We start from the raw sequence: 18,683 nt of genomic DNA on the forward strand, positions 1-18,683 counted from the left end.
GACATTATCCATGGCCCTACCTAGTGTCTTATTGAAGTTAGCACTCTGGTCAAAAGAGCACAAAATATCCAATGAAACCCATTGGTGAGGGGATTCAGCAATCATGACAAATTGCCCATGGATAAGTCTATCAAAAAACTAAAGAGAGGGACTATTAGCAAGAAGGAGAGCTCTCAAGTGAGGCTCAAGATGGAATGCCTTGTAGAAGATAGGATAAACCTAATCTACAAAAGCTTGGGAATCAATGGATGAAATCCACTGGTAAAAAGCCTCTCTAGGGAAAGCCATGAGTGCAGGAGGATGCTTGGGAAGACGAAAGAGGAGGATGTGGAATGCAAGGTTAGTCAAGAGTGGGAAATTCAAAATGTGAAAATGACCTTAAAAGTGTACTTCATAAAATGGGCATTGACCTTAAAAATGCTTTTAAATTAAAATATTTTTATATTTATTGTTTTTACTTTGGAAACTCTCTCTCTCTCTCTCTCTCTCTCTCTCTCTCTCTCTCTCTCTCTCTCTCTCTCTCCCCCTCTCTCCCTCTCTCTCTCTCTCTCTCTCTCTATCTCTCTCTCTCTCTCTCTCTATCTACGTATCTTTCTATCTATCCCTCCTATACTCTCAAACAAATTAAAAAACATAGCAGTTTCAACATAATCTCTCTCTCTCTCTCTCTCTCTCTCTCTCTCTCTCTCTCTCTTCCCTTTGTCTATCTATCCCTCCTATACTAGTGAAGAAACAAACGACTATTATCTGTCTCTCTCCCTTACTCATCCCAACAAACAAATTAAAAAACATACCAGTTTTAAATATAATCTCTCTCTCTCTCTCTCTCTCTCTCTCTCTCTCTCTCTCTCTCTCTCTCTCTCTTTCTCTCTCTCCCCCTTACTCTATCTATCCCTCCTCTACTAATGAAGAAACAAATGACTATTTTCTGTCTCTCTCCCTCCCTCATCCCCTCAAACAAAAAAAAACATAGTAGTTCAAAATATAATCTCTCTCTCTCTCTCTCTCTCTCTCTCTCTCTCTCTCTTTCCCTTCCTCTACCTATTGTCAATCCCTCCCTCTTCCTTGCCTTTTGTAACAAACATATATACAAAAATGTATCTATTAAATACAGACAAAACTTTCAAGGTGAAATTACTTCATTGCCTGGAAAGTATGTGTTCCTTCTTCTAGAGTTGATTATCTATGCTCCAAAAAGGTAGAGAAAGAGCCAAAAATGATAGAACACCCATTTTTCTCACTCCTTCCAAGCAGATTAGGTCGTAACTTTTGGAGTTGGCTCTCTATATTCCAAAAAGGTAGAGAAAGAACCAAAAATGATAGAACACCCGTTTTTCTCATTCCTCCAAGCAAATTTACGTCACAACTTTGGTTTCTAAGAGAGAGTAAAGTAAGTAGAGAATCTATGGAAGAGAAGAGGGATGAATAAAACTTGGGCAGAAGTTTCTCTGAGAGATTTTCAAATGTGGAAGAAAACATAAGCAAAGAGGAGAGAGAATGACTAATCAAGAGTGGAATGAAGATATTTTGAAACAACTACTAGAAAGTGGTGGGAATGAATGTTTGAAACGTGTTGGAAGAGAGGGAATAGTGAGAGAGTTGGTTAAGAAGTCAAAGTTTGGGCCAAATAGTTGAACCTAATGGAGAATGTGAGCATAGTTCTAGCTAGGGGATAGTTTCCCATGGGAGGAAAACAAGGAGGCCTGACATGGTCAAGGCAGGCCTGCAAGAGACAATTTTTTATTGCGAAGCACCAATGACGTTTTTTGGGGTATTTTGGAAAAAAACTAAAATTTTCCCTAGATTTGGGGAGCCTCTATTATAGAGAAGTGCACATGGTAGAATCTTTTTCATGGATACCATATTCCTTTATCCAAGCCTCTAATATTTTAGTAATTCTCCAAAGGGACCATTTTTTAGTCCAAAAGTTTTGTAATGGAAGGCTCAAGCTGCATGGCCAAGAAAAGCCAATTCTAAAAGATGCAAGCTGATAAAATGGCAACTGAATCACCATTCTCATTGGATCCCCAAGAAATTTCTAAAGGCTCAAGGATTTTACTAGGGCCTAGAATAAGAAACACAATAGTACCACAAGAAGGTACCTGCCTCTAAAAATGAGATACCAAGTTCGACAAGTTGCCATACCTTATCATGTGTGTGAGCCTCTTCATCAGTAGAGTAGCATATCATATATGCAACTTTAGCCCTAGATTTTTAGCCACTGGATCACTCTGTCCACACTGACTATGCAGTCCTCTATGACCCTACATCATATCACAGAGATTACTCTACTACAGTATACCTCTGCCATTGCTATCAATTCTTTTGGGTCGGTGAAACCCTTGTATGTCACAACCTACTAGATTCTTTCTCCATAGCTATATTGACTAGCCTCAGATCCACCATATTCCTCTTCTATAGAGCAGCTGCATAGTCCATGGTGACTGATGACATGTTCAGCTTTGACATGTTCAACATGCAACAATACACACCATTCTTCACGTAGTCATCTTTTGATCAACCAGTCTTTGATCTAGGTGGACTTTACTTTCTACATATTTCCTTCCTCTCCCTTTCGGCCTATCTTTTGGGTTTTATTCCCAAAGGCGAAGGATGACCCACAAATTAAGAGGGGGAAATACACGTTATGTATAGGATCATAAGTTGTACTCATTGTGCATGCTTCCACTACATAGTCACTGTGCTCACACATGCACACACTATGATTTCTTTTCAATTTTGGATGCTATCATATGCACCATACAAAATCCACAAAAAGGTCTTGTACATCTACACTCTACTTACCTAGTCCAATTTAAGAGGGGGTATTGAGAATGGTGTAAATTAAACCATTCCCCTAGGGCATTAGGGGCCAACCCTAACCCTACCTAAGGGGTGCACCTATATATATTCATGTTTATGTTCAATATAACAAAGTGTAGAGGTAGCTATATCATGTGCACTCCTCTATCTCTCCCTCTCTCACTTTCGCTATCAGAGATGTATTCCTTTTTGGATGGTTTCATTTTTACCACCAAGTCTGGATGGTTGATTAGTATCTATAGAATGTGGCATTCATAATGAAATGGGGAGTTTTGGTGCCCAATGTTATGAGCTTAGGCTTAAAGTATGTAAGCCTTGCAGAAGAAAATTTCTCATCGGATATGTGCATGTGTGAATAACACACGTAGAAGTGGGTTTTTTTATGATTGTGTAGGACACTAAGTGCAAAACCTGGTTTCACATGTGATCGACCATGCAAACCACATCCGATGGGCATGATATGTTTCATGTGCCTTGAAATAGGTGTGATTAACTCAAGCACAAATCAAGCTTTCCATCAGATATGTGCACCTTTGAATAACACACCTAGGAGTGTGTGTTTTGACAATTATACATGACACCCTAAGGTGAAAAAGATGGTATGATGGGTGATCGACCATGCGAACCATATCCAATGGGCATGACAATTCGCACGTGCCTCTACATAGATGGTATTGATGTTCCTGCAAAGTGAGGTGCTCATCAGATATGTGCACATGCGAATAACACACTTAGAGCGGGTTTTTTTATGATTGTGCATGACACTAGGTGAAAAACATGGTTTGATGGATGATCGACAATGCAAACCATATTTGATGGCAACGCTACTTTTTAAGTCCCTCAAGATATATGGGATTGACCCACGTGCAAATGGGGATGCCCATCATATCCATGTAGGTTCGAATAACACACCTCGAGGTGTGTGTTTTGAAGAGTGTGCATGACACTAGGTGAAAAGCATGGTTTAATGCGTGATCAACTATACAAACCACATTTGATGGGCATGATACTTTGCACCTGCCTTAATAGGTGTTATTAATTTTTGTGCAAAGGGGGATGCCGATTTGATATGTGCAGATTCAAATAACACACCTAGAGGTGTGTTTTTTGCTCGGCTTTGGATGGTTGTGTCCCACACTAGGTGAAAAACATGGTTTAACGTGTGATCGACCATGCGAACCACATCCGATGGGCATGATACTTTGCAGGTGTCCCAATATAGGTGTTATTGATGTGTGAACAAATCGGGATGCCCATTGGATACGTGCACCTTTGAATAACACACCTTGGAGCATGTTTTTTGATGATTGTGCATGACACTCTAAGGTGAAAAACATGGTTGGATGGGTGATTGACCATGCAAACCATATCTGATGGGCATGATACGTTGAACCTACCTCAACATAGGTGATATTGATGCACTTTCAAAGGGGGATGCCATTGGGTATGTATAGGTTCGAATAACACACCTCAAGGCATGTTTTTTTATGATTATGCATGACACTAGGTAAAAAACATGGTTTAATGTGTGATCGTCCATACAAACCAAATACGATGAGCAATATACTTTGCGCTTACATATATGGGATTGATGTGCGTGCAAAGTTGGATTCCCATCGGATACATGCAGGTTCGAATAACACACTAGATGCGAGTTTCTTGATGATTATGCATGACACTAGGTGAAAAACACAATTGAATGTGTGATCAACCACGTGAATCACATCCGATGGGCACAATAATTTCCACCTGCCTCAACATAGGTGAGATTTACATGCATTAAAAGGGGAATGTCCATTAGATACGTGCAAGTTTGAATAAAACACCTACAAGCGTGTTTTTTGATGATTATGTTGGTAAACTGAAAGGAAAGCAAAGAGTGGACACAACCTCAGAATACTTGCATTATAGAATGAAGAAGAGTGAGGTCCTTAAGTAGGCACCTCATACATGCTCACTGACATCACTGATGACTTCAGAGCTCCACAATCATCTCCTCAATCTGCTCCTAGATTCTCTCAATCATCTTATGTGGCTCTCCACCACCTAACTGTGCCTCTAGCACTCACACATAGAAACCAAGGTGTGCCTGAGGCATACACCTTGAGATATCCCATCAAACCCCCCCTCAAGGGAATGCCTCAGGCTATGTCAAGGATACATCTAGTCTCATAGTTTCTCATGCCATCTCATGGTGGTCAAGGATAAATCTATGGCTAGGTTCTCATTCTAGCAAGGGTTCCCATGGGTGTAAGGTAAACAAAAGGGATACAAAAAGACCTTCCAATGGTTATCTCCCCTGCATATACATGCACACAATGTCTGCAGGAGGTACCATGGAGCAAAACATACACATGGCCTACATCATAAGGTGACCAGAGGTGTTTACAAAACACACAAAAAATACAATTGTTTATTTCATTCATTTTGGAGGACTATCCAGGCTGAGTACCTTGACATAAAAAGAGAGATTTGGACTCAGGGGGGTCACTCATCATATGTAACTCTATCACGTGAGTTCAACAAAAGGATATTTTTTATTTCTAAAATTTATAGAAATAAATATACATAAGGGACTATTTTAAATAGTTTTGGAAAAAAATTACAGATTTGTATAGAAAAGGGGTACATTTTATTAATGAAAAATTTTACAGATAAGGGATTTTAAATATAGGCCTTGAATGCACGTGATATAGAGGGTTTGTACATAGTGACCCCCCCGAGGATCTGGAGCATACATAGAGATGATTTAAAATGCATAATCTTCAAAGGATGCCTCATCTTGTGGAGGCTCATCAACTGAAAGTAGATTTGCATTTTCTGTCTTTGCTTTGGCTCTGCAAAACTTCTCAATATGGTTGTTCTTGCCACAGTGTTTGCATGGGTTAATTTTGAAGCAGTCCTTTGAAAGGTGATTTGTCTTTCCACAGTGATTGCAAGGGGTATACTTGCCCTTCTGGACTTTTACAGCATAAACAGTGTCATTGCCTTTTTTGAGCTCCATATGCCTTTCTTCTTCTTGGAGAGCAGAGACAATACCTTCAAGATTAGGATTAGGAAGATTTTTCAAAGTGGTAACTATGTGATCATAATCTTCAAGCATACTCTTAAGTAACACTACCATAGCATCATCTGGAGTAATAGGAGAGTTGATAGAAGCTAATTGAGTCATAAGACTCTGCATATAGTTGACATGAGTTGCCAAAGTAGTACTACTAACCATCTTCAATTCAAAGAAAGAGATTTTAAGTGATAATTTAGAGATGTGAGAGCTAGCACCGAAAATCATGTCAAGCTTTTGCCAAGCTTCTGAAGGAGACTCTAAGTCAGCGATGTGGTGAATATAATCATCTCCTAAAGCAAGAGCAATGATACCATATGCTTTTTCCTCTCTAGTGGGATCCCTTGCCGGTTGTGTTAGAGTTGAGGATTCTCCAGCATTGGAGGCTGTAGAAGAAGCAGTTGGAGTCGGTTTTGACAAGTCCCCAGAGGTTCTCCCTCATCAATGCAAATTTCACCTTCATCTGCCATGTGTGGAAGCCCTTTCCATTGAACTTCTCTAGATTCAATAGGGTAGCCATGAGAGGGTCTACTAACCCAGATATTGGGCAGTGTCTTTCTCTCTTACAAGGCAAAAAATAATTGAAAGGTTTCCAAAATATAAGCACTTGATATAGCAAAGACTAGTGACCAATATTCAATCAATGATGCTTCTTCTTACATGCTTCATAGAGGTGGCTAAAATGAATACTTTCCAATCAAAACCAGGTCTAGCAATTCAAAGCAAAACTGAAGCCACACTTGTACTGATGTTATTAAAAGTTTCAAAAAACTAGAAATGCTAGAATAGCATCTTATGTAGCATCATCTTTAAAAAGCTTGTCAAAACTGTCAAAACCAAAAGGCTGAACTTGGAGGGCTTGTAGCTTACTCTTCAGAGCAAAGGAAAAAGGGGGTTTTTAAGGCAAAAGAGAGTTGTTATACCACAAAAGGTCCTCTGGGAAGAAGAGGTGAAAAAACGCGTCAGAACTCCATAGCTTGCCCCTTTAAAGTCGACTGGTTTTTCACTAATTTCTCCTTGAATATGCAGCCATTGTTGCTCATATTTTAGCACAGAATAGCCCAAGGCATGGAGAATCTACTCCTAAAAGGAATTAGAGGAAGATGAAGTATGCTGAGATAAAACGCAGAAGAAAAAGTCGACGGAATTCATGTAATGGCGACAAAACGAGCACGGTTTTCTTCAATTCCTCTCAGCCAAGGGTTCTCCCCTTTGAGGTGAATCTCCAGCAAGAAGGGCGTGGGAAATGGTTGAGAACCGGAGGAGAACAAGCTTAAGCAAACTTTGGGGAGAAGAGGAAGAGATGGGGAAGAAGAAGATGATGATGTGGCAGAAATGGGCTCAAGGGGGATCAAAGGGCTCTGATACCATGTTGGTAAACTGAAAGGAAAGCAAAGAGTGGACACAAACTCAGAATACTTGCATTATAGAATGAAGAAGAGTGAGGTCCTTAAGTAGGCACCTCATACATGCTCACTGACATCACTGATGACTTCAAAGTTCCACAATCATCTCCTCAATCTGCTCCTAGATTCTCTCAATCATCCTATGTGGCTCTCCACCACCTAACTGTGCTTGTGGGCACCTAACTATGCCTCTAGCACTCACACATAGAAACCAAGGTGTGCCTGAGGCATACACCTTGAGATATCCCATCAGATTATGCATGACACTAGGTGAAAAACATGGTTTGATGTGTGATCGACCATATAAACCACATCTGATGGGCACAGTACTTTGCACCTACCTCAACATAGGTGGGATTGACGTGCATGCAATGGTGATGCCCATCAGATATGTGCAACTTTGAAGAACACACATCGAGTTGTGGTTTTTGATGATTGTGCCCAACACGGTGAAAAACATGGTTTAATGCATGATCGCCCATGTGAACCACATCCGATGGCCACAATACTTTGAATATTCCTCCACATAGATGTTATTGATGTGTGTACAAAGTAGGATTCCCATCAGATATGTGTGCCTTCACATAACACACCTCGAAGCATGTTTTTTGATGATTGTGCATGATACCCTAACGTGAAAAACATGGTTTGGTGGGTGATCCACCATGTGAACCATATTTGATGGGCACAACACTTTGCATGTGCCTCAAAATAGGTGGGATTGCCTCAAATCTTCTGATAGGTTTGATTTAAAAAAAAGTATCTTTTCACAATTTGTATACTCTTTGAAAGAAGAGCTTTGGACATGTTAAAATCCCAAAGAGGCAAAAAATTTCAAAGTCTAGTGACTGTGATGATCTAAAGCAAGCACTTGAGAGTGCAACGTCTCCAAAACAAAGAGAAGCATACATAAAAAATAGATAATTTCATCATGGATTTGTTCGCCGTTCTAGAATAAAATATGCATTTTGGAAGGAGCAAGCTATTTCTCATCAAAATGAACTGTACATGAGTATTATTGTAGATGGTATGGATCATAATACAACAACATTACATAGATTCGTTAACACTCCACCTAAACTACAAGGAAAGGACTTTTTGAAGACACATTTATGTGGAGTGTTAGTGCATGGAGATTAAACTTTTTGCAGACATATGGATTGATTCCTTTCATCTACATGCTAGCAATCAAGTTGTGACATCCATTATGAAAAAAATTCACAGTGTACATGCAGAAAAAGGTCACCTCTACCAACAAATTTGAGAATGCAAGCAAACAATTGCAAATGAGAGGATAAGAATGTACTCTTCTTTGAATTTTGTAGAACATAACATGAAGATATACATGCGAACCCCTTAGGGCTAGGGTTAGGGATTTTTCCTAATGCCCTTAGAGGTATGGTGCAATTTACACCATTCTTAATAGTGGCCACCATGAGACTAGATGCTTTGAGTATCTCATATGGATTCACTGACTTTGGGTGATCATCAAGAAAGTTCTTCATCGACTTTCCCAGAAGAAGAAGTTACAATACTAGACTGCACCCCATTAGAAGATATCTTGTGGAGGTTGCAAGAGCTTGAAGAAGCTGACAATGATGTGCAAGCTCTACAACTCCTTACCTTTGTTTTATCTTTCCTCTTTGCATTGATGAATAATTTGATGCAATGCCATGTACCTCTGCAATAAGAATCCTTATATAAATTTTCCTTTGTTTCCAATCTCTCTTTTCAAAGAATGGTTGATATCCCATTGTTTAGTGGAAGAATGGATGAAAATCCTAGTGAGTATCTTGTGGCCTTCAAACACCAATGTGTTTCCCTGAATTTTTTTATAGAAGACCATTGGTTGTTGTTAGATATGCTCAATGCCCCACCCTCCTGGTAACCACCACTGGTCCAAGGTGCTCAAGTTGTAAGGCCCCCATATGAGGAGAAGCCATGTGTGAGCCCAGGACACTGGATGGATCTTGACTTGCATGTCAGATGAGGTCTATCAATGAGACCATTGATGGTAGAAAGGTAATCTATTTGAGTCTAGCCTATGGGCTAGGCAAGGTAGGTAAGTTGGTAGCACAACGAGGCACATTATCTTGATTGTGTGGGAGCCCCTTGCTCTCGCTTGGGTCTGGGGGCCTGTTGGCCCCTAGCTGGAGGGTCCCAGGCAAGCCAGCGGTCGCCCTCGAGGTGAAGGTATAGGAAATATTCCCTGAATATTACATGGATGACTAGTCGGTTCCACTGACTAGGTTGACTAGTCGGCTCCACCGACTATGTTGATCAGACTATAGCTCTTATAGCTATATAAAGAGGTGACCCTCCCAGTCCATTGCATTAGATCAAATCAGATCAGATCAAATCTTCCAGCTAGTACCTCTTCACCTAGTATCTGTCTAGATCACCATCTAAGCTCCCCTGTGGGGGCACCTGGGTGGGCAGAGCCATCATTTGTACTACATCAGTATTGAAGGAAAATTTTGGTCATCTCCAATTTGATGTGTACTCTCTATTCTTTGTTCAGTTTCTGTTCCGTTGAGTTGTGTAATTTAATAGTTGTTAGTGCTTCCCAAATTCTTGGAAGGATTGGACCACAGGCATGGTATGAGAAGAAGATAGAGGGAGTTCATCAAAGTTAGCCAAGGTTAATGGCAGCTATGATTGAGTATTTTGGCAAGGATGAAGAGCTAGAGAATGTGCACTTGTAGGTGGCAAATATAAAGCAATTGGAAGGTGAGACAGCACATTGATATGTGGATCAAGTAGCCATGCACCTTGATTGCTTGATTTCCACTCAAGAAGACAATGCCAAATTCCATACTAGAATGACTCAACATGTGTTGAGTTACCTGTTTGCCGGAGCCAATGATGAATTCTGCCTCAAGATGAAGTGGAAGAATCTAGAGACCATGGTGCATGCCCAAGAAATAGCTCAAAATTTTGACAAGCTTCAATCCACAACCAACCCCACATCAAAGAAGTCCATTGCATCGCCACAACTAGCTCGAGTCCTACAGTGCCTAGCACGGGTGCCCCTAGTGGGAATATACCCTCATCCTCCACCAAGGGTGTATCCTCAACTACCACTATGAATGTATGCTTATCCACCACTGCTCAAAGTGTGTCCATAACTTCCACTTGGAGGGTTTCCACCACCTATCCCCGAAGCCCCTCTTCTTCCTACCCCTCCCCTCTATCGATAGAAGAACCTGGCATCAATGACCTCACTAAGGCACTTAATGACCTCAAACTTGAGATGGTGGGGATTAGGAAACAAGCCAACCACATTCTAAGGGAACGTGCCAATGTCGTGTGTTTTGATTGTCATCAAAAGGGACATTAACGCACTGAATGCCCAAAAGTTCCACGAGTGAATCTCTTGGGTGAGTCAGATGCTACAAATTTGTGTTGGGATATCGAGCTCCACTCGTGATATGCCAAGGTGATGGTTGTGCATTTATGTCACCGACTTGTTAGCTGCAAATGCGGCTGGTACACCACCCATGAATAATAGCTGGATGACAGCTATCCTTATGTACTCTAGTTTGTGGATCAGTTAGTATGCCACCTTAGCTAGCCGAGTTTGGTTTGAGACCCACATATAGGGTTCTTCTATTTCTTTATACTAAGAGTTTTTTTGGCTTTTACAACTAAGAAGAGGAAACTGTTTTCAGCCTCCACCTTTGTGTGTATTCCCCCATTGTGTATGTGAAAAAGCCGCAAGTGAGACTCCTTCCTTCTCTCCCACTATCTTTACATGGTATCAGAGCTTGGTTCATGGTAAGGAGCTCAAGAAAGCAAACCAAGTTCGTAATGTCCTGGTAAGAGGACCAGTGTTGCTTTCCTTTTTCGAGTTTGGGAGCAAATCTCTGTAGGTAGCACAGCCGAAAAGTGCAAGAGTGCATTGTCTCAGATTGAGACGCCCTTCGCGGTGTGGCAAGAGGGCAATATATGCTATGGCCTATTTTGGGGCTGGAAGCATATATTGCCCTCTTGCCATTTTGGGGCCCATTTTGGAGGCGAAAGTTCTCCACAAGCATTGATAAAAAGCCCCTGTTTTTGTTGTGCGACCACTGCTCTACAGGTCAGTGAAAATTTGCCATAGAAATTGCATCGTATGCCTGTGCGCAGAGATATTGAGAGTTGCAAAATCATCCTTATTGCCTATTGATGCAAAATCGTCACTAGGAAGTGACTGTGTGGTCAAATACCACTTTCGTCAGTTTTGCAGATTTGCCCATGTGAGGCAGAAGCTGTGTTTTTTGTAGCGATAGAATATTTTGCAGTGTTCTGTAATGGCGTTTGATTCTCTTTCACACATTGTCATTGAAAAGCTTGACAAGAACAACTTCCAGGCATGGAAGTTTAGAATGACGAATTTCCTTATGGGAAAAGGCTATTGGGAGTTCATTACAGGAAATGAAGAAGAACCAGTTCTTCCTAATGTTCCCAATCAACAGGAAATGCAGGCATTTAAAGGATGGCATGAGAGAGCCAGAAAAGTTATGTACTAGCTGTCTATTAGTATTTCAGATTCTATGATTGTGCATATTCAGGATACAAGTACACCAAAGGAGGCATGGGATACTTTGGCCAAAATGTATAGCACAAATACGCAAGCCAAGAAAATGCAGCTCAAGCATGAGTTGCACAATGTGCAAAGAGAAAATATGAGCATCAATGACTACCACATGAAGGTGAAGAAAATTGCAGATGCACTTGCTTCCATTGGGTCGCCAGTGGAAGATGATGATTTAGTTTCTGTGACCTTGAATGGTCTAGGAAAGGATTATGCACAGTTTCGGACATCCATTGTTGTCCATGAAAAATTTCCTGATTTTGAGAAGTTGTTTGCTCTTCTAATTTCTGAAGAGCAGAGAAATGGTGGTGCATCTTCTTTAGGAGGAACTTCAAAAGAAACTATCTTCTACTCAAATGCTGCAAGAGGTAGAGGTAGAGGTAGAGCAGGCCGATCTGGATGCCATGGTAGAAATCAAAATATGCAACAAACTCAAGAAAACCAGTCCTATGGAGGAGGACGTGGTAACTCTAGAGGCAGGGGGAGCCAAAAAGGTCGTGGTGGATAGCAGAGAGGCTAAAATGCAAATAGCAATGTTGAATGCTACTACTATGGTAAAATGGGTCATATGGCTAAAGATTGCTATAAAAAGTAGAATGACATCATGAATGAAAAATTACAGCAAGGGAATTATGCATCTTCTAGTAGACAGGGTGATGACAGAAATGAGCATCTGTTTATGGTGCAGACATGACCTATTCTGTGACAAGTGCAGAAGAAAGCAATGATGTGTGGTATGTTGACTCAGGTGCATCAAACCACATGACAGGTCATGCAGAATGGATGCAAGATGCAAGGAAAATTGAAAACCCAGGATTTGTGGAGACTAGTGATGATACTGCACATCCTATTGTGCAAATTAGTAAAATTCCTTTGTCTATGTAGGATGGGAAAAAGAAATATTTGTCTGATGTATTTCATGTCCCAAACGTCACCAAGAACCTGGTTTCTATTGGTCAAATGGTTGAGCAGGGCTTGCAAGTCAGATTTAATCCTCATGGATGCTTTGTTGAGGATATGAAAAATAACGGTCGCTTGATAGCAAAAGGAAAGAAGAAGGGTAGGATGTTTACATTAGATGCGGACATGCTTGAATTGAGTGCAGTAATGTTTGCACATGGGATTGGTGTAGTTGCAGATATTGATATCTGGCATAAACGCATTGGTCATGTTAATGTACGATGACTTAAATCAATGTAGGCCCAAAATATTGTTGCAGGATTGCCTAAATTCAAGGTTGTAGAAATGCATAAGGTATGTGAAGCCTGTCAATTTGAAAAACAGGCAAGGAAACCATTTCCTAGACATGTTCAAGAGAGTAAGAAGCCATTGGAATTAATCCACTCTAATGTGTGGACTACTAAAGCCTCATCTATTGGAGGCTGTCATTATTTTGTCACTTTTATTGATGACTATAGCAAAAAAGTTTGGGTGTATTTTATGAAAAAGAAAAGTGAAGTGTTTGGGCATTTCAAAGCTTTTAAAGCTATGGTTGAAAAAGAAACAGGCCTGCAAATAAAATGCCTAAGGTCAGATGGAGGGGGAGAGTACCTCTCAAATGAGTTTGCAAGGTTCCTGCATGAGCATGACATAAAGCAGCAATACTCATGCAGTCATACCCCACAACAAAATGGACTTGCAGAAAGGAAAAACATGCATATTGGAGAGGTATCTCGGGCCATGCTAAATGAAAAAGACCTACCAAATTATTATTGGGCTGAAGTAGTTGCTACAGCAGTTTACATAATGAACAGGACTCCCACTGTAGCAATACATGGCATGACGCCAGAGGAGATGTATACTGGTAGGAAACCAAATATTTCTCATTTGAAAATTTTTGGTTGCATTCCTATGTTCATGTGCCAGATGAGTTGAGGTCCAAGTTGGATCCAAAAGCTGAGAAGTGCATCTTTATTGGTTATTCTTTGCAGCAAAAAGGGTATAGATGCTATAACCCTTCTACTCGTAAGTTTACAGTGAGCAGAGATGTTGTTTTTGATGAGATAAGCAACTAGTATAAACCAGTAAATGTGATTGATGATGTAGATGCACAAAATGGTAATGCTGCACAGAATTCACAGCAGCAATCACAAAATATTAGTGGACTTGTAGTGTCCTGTAGCAGTGGTTCACATACTTCGCCATGGACAGGCAGATTGAGATCAGGAGAATCTCCTTAAAGCAATGCAGATAGTGGTATGCAAGTATCACAAAAAGGAAAAGAGAAGGTAGATCAGCCCATGTTTGATGTGAATGCAGGTCACTCTTATGTGGATGGTGAATCCAGTGGCTCAGAACAGAGCATTGATGATGAGTTGGGTATTCCTTCTATTGTTTCACCTGGAGTAAGGACGACAGGGATGTTTTGAGAGCACCTGGAAGTGAGCCTATTTTGTGTAGGTCTACCAGAGCTAGGTATCCTATGGATAGGCTGAAATATGATGGATTTATAGTCATTCACTATGCTTATATGGTCAAAGTGATACAGGAACCAGAACCCACTTCTTTTGAGCAAGCCATGGGAAAAGAAAAATGGGAGAAAGCCATGGATGAAGAAATGGATGCCTTGGAAGCAAATGCTACATGGGAATTGGTGCCTTTGCATAAAGACAAGAATGCAATTGGCTGTAAGTGGGTTTATAAGGTGAAGCACAATGCAGATGGTTCTGTGAACAGATACAAGGATCACAGCTGTAAGAGCAGTCATTGCTATGGCTGCATCAAAGGGATGGTCTTTACATCAGATGGATGTAAAGAATGCCTTCTTGCATGGTGATTTGCAAGAAGAGGTCTTTATGGAGCAGCCACTAGGTTATGTTCATGCTGTTCATCCTGAGTTTGTTTGCAGGTTGAAGAAAGCCTTGTATGGCTTGAAGCAAGCACCTAGAGCACGGTCTGACAAGATAGGACAGTATCTTGTCACTATTGGCTTTCAGATTTCCAAGGCAGATTTCTCACTTTATGTGAGAAAAACAGAGAAAGGTATTATGCTGCTTGTCATTTATGTTGATGATTTGATCATCACAGGTCATAGTGATGAAGATATCCTTCATGTGAAAATGCTATTAGAAATTTGAGATGAAGGATTTGGGAGAGCTATGTTATTTCTTGGGCATTGAGGTGATTAGATCACCAAGTGGGATACGACTCTTGCAGAGGCAGTATGGATTGGACATGCTATCCAAATATGGGATGACAGGCTGTAAGCCTATTTCAATTCCTTTGGAGCAGAATGTGAAGCTGAGCGCAGATGCAAGTGAGCTTCTAGAAGACCCTACTATGTACAGACGCATAGTAGGAAGTTTGATTTATATGACTATTACCAGGCCAGATTTGAGCTATGCTATTGGATTGGTAAGTCAGTTTATGCAGGCTCCAAGGAAACTGCGTTTGGATGCGGCTAGACGCATATTCAGGTATGTGAAGTCCACATTGCAGTATGGACTATTTTATGAGACTGGGGTTCAAATACAGTTGAATGGATACACAGATGCTGATTGGGCTGGTAGTATTTCTTATAGATGATCTACCAGTGGATATGTGTTCTCTTTTAGGAGTGCTACAATCACTTGGAGCAGTAAGAAACAGCCTACAGCTGCCTTGTCGAGCACAGAGCCTAAGTACAGGGGTGCAGCAATGGCTACATGTGAGGTAGCTTGGTTGCATAAGCTACTCTATGATATGCATCAGTCTACAGATGGGCCAGTTGTCATTTATTGTGATAACATGAGCAGTATACACTTGGCAAATAACCTAGTCTATCATGCTAGAACAAAGCACATTGAGGTGCATTATCACTATGTGTGGGAGAAGGTTTTACTAGGTCTTATTGATCTAGTTTATGTCAGCATAGAGGATCAGGTAGTTGACATATTCATGAAGGCATTAAGTGCAAAGAAGTTGCGCAAGTTCAGAGACCTGCTTGGTGTGCAGGAATTGGGATTGAGCTCGAGGGAGAGTGTTGAGATATCGAGCTCCACTCATGATATGCCAAGGTGACCGTTGTGCATTTATGTCACCGACTTGTTAGCTATAGATGCGGTTGGTACACCGCCCATGAATAATAGCTAGATGATAGCTATCCTTATGTACTCTAGTTCATGGCTCAGTTAGTATGCCACCTTAGTTAGCTGAGTTTGGTTTGAGACCCACATATAGGGTTCTTCTATTTCTTTGTACTAAGAGTTCTTTTGGCTTTTACAACTAAGAAGAGGAAAACTGTTTTCAGCCTCCACCTTTGTGTGTATTCCCCCATTGTGTATGTGAGAAAGCTGCAAGTGAGACTCCTTCCTTCTCTCCCACTATCTTTACAATTTGGACATAGAGATTCTTGACCTTTGGAAAAGGAGCCATGACGCAGTAGACACCTTCTTGAGCTATCAACTTGTCTGGCCAAAGAAGAGGGTATCTTTTTCAAAAACCCTAGATGTTGAAATGACTAGTTCACCTGAGAAGAAAGAGAAGGCTCCTAGATCCCGTAGGAGCAAAATGGTCACCTTCAGAGTTCCCTATGGGGTCCGGTCAAGAAGATTATACGATAGTCCAAGACATGGCCCACCAGACCTTGAGTATCACGCTTCCTCAACTTATAGCATGGAGCCCCAAAGTGAGGCATGAATTTCAACAAGGGCTTTCCACATGTAGGTCCAAAACGATGGGAAAAGTATGGGAAATGCCATCAATTTTTTAAGACATCGATTGCCACCCTCACACGGTAGATGTTTTCATCAACAACTTCCATATCAAAAGTGTGTGTGTGTTAATGGGGGTCTTGCATGCAACATCATGGTGCCCCAAACCATGAAGAAGTTGAATTGACGATTGATGAAATATTCTTAGTAATGGTGGAAACAACTAACCCATCCCCCAAAGTGTTCTCAACACCATTTCCATCAACCAATGGAATATCTCCAATGTGAATTATATTATGCATGGTATCATCCCCCTTAGCCACAAACTCACCATTTGGCATCTTATCTTTATGAGTGAAACCATTGTCCATGGTAGGTCATATGATTGGTGGCGCCTGAGTCAACAAACCAATCATTACTTTGTGAGGGGGTTGACATCCTGAACATGCTCCATGCTAAATGAATGAGCTCCATGCCTTTTCTCATAATCATACTCCCTTTGGCCAACATAATTGTTATATCGATGCCTATGCTTGGAATTTTCCTTGGCATAGTAATCTCTTTCTAATGACCATATTTTCCACAAAAATGGAAATTTTTAGCTTGTTGCACATGGTGGCCGTGGCTCTTCCATGGTTTGGGGCTCTTCCCCTTACTCTTTGCAAATAACAATAGCCTCTTTTGCACATATTCATTTCTACCCATAATGTGTTCATGAGGATATGAGGCTCTTCCACGGCTGCTTGAGGGTCCACTACACCCTCTTAAATCACTTCTACCTCCCCTATGGTAGAATAAATTGTCTCTTCCACTACTACTTGATCCTTAAGCTTCATGTCTTTCATCATGCATAAAGGAACCAACACTTCAAAATCAGGCACAGTGACAAAACATGTGTGCCTTAGGATCTATGGAGCACTCTAAGGTGGATGGAACCTATCTAGAAACATGATGAAGAGAGTGCTCATGACATGTATCTCAAGTCAATTAGGTTCCAAGATAGATTAGCTTGGACTCATAAAGAGAATCTTGAGATAGTGCAAAGTGCTTGATTGATATTACTTCAAATGAACCTCCCTTTTATAGGTGAGGGTACTTACATCCATATGCTTGCTCACATGTGGGATATCTCCTCCAAGCCATGTGGCATCTTGTTTTTTGCTCATACCTTTGCTCTACATGTGCTCATGGCACCACAACTCTCAACACCTCCCCTTGGCGCCATGATCCTTTGGCTACTGCAAAAGGTGGTCAGATGTGAGTTACATTCCATCACATCCCCTTAGTGCACACAAATGTGTACTCGCTCAACAGGAATTTTAAGAATTGGGCTCCATGATGGATCTTTCCCTAGAGAATCCCTATCCAGTGCCTTAGTTTGATCTATCTTTGCAAGTTTAGAGGCACGTTTCTTTTCATTCTTTTTACCACCCATTGTTGTAGGTACTCTTGTTTGCATGTATAGTGGACAAGGATGGCTTGTATTTTCTCCATGTGCCACATTAAATATACATTTAATAGTCTTGAGGTCAGCAACTGCTAGATGGCATTCTACAGGATAGGATCCATAGCCCTCAACTTCAAGTAGCTCACCATTGTTATGACCTTTGATCACACTTGGGATATCAGCTTGGTCAAAAAACCACTTCAAAATTGAATGTGATTCTTTCAGCACCTGCAAAAAAAACACACATGTTATTTCAAAATATTTTAAATCTTTTACATTACTACTTTAAAATTCAAATTTCCATCATACCTCAAAGGCCACCAACCACCAAATCTCTTGTTATGATTGCACACTAAACTATCTCAAATCATCAAGCTCAACTTCAAGGTCCAGTATTCTATTCATCATTGTCAAACTAACTCTTTCTAATTGTTGACCTTTGACCACCTCACTTTCATCAAGCTTTACTACAATCTTCAAAGTACCATTACATTCCTCCATAAGCATATCATAAAACATCACCATGGCTTGCAGAACTCTTCAAACATCCATCACAAAGTTGTTGTTGACTGTCAATTCCAATTCTTTAGACTCTCCAGCCTTTGTTTTCAAAGTTAGTGTACTACGTACATGTTGGGTCTCATCGATTAAATCAAGTCCACCCAAATTGAGTGCATGCTTGGGCTTATCAACATCAGTCAGTTTAGGAAGCAGGGCTTTAACTTTTGCTCCCACAAAA

This window comes from Dipteris shenzhenensis, chromosome 1 (genome assembly GCF_047967505.1).
Source record: "Dipteris shenzhenensis isolate YYH24624 ecotype China chromosome 1, Dip_SZ_1.0, whole genome shotgun sequence".
NCBI classification, from domain to species: domain Eukaryota; kingdom Viridiplantae; phylum Streptophyta; class Polypodiopsida; order Gleicheniales; family Dipteridaceae; genus Dipteris; species Dipteris shenzhenensis.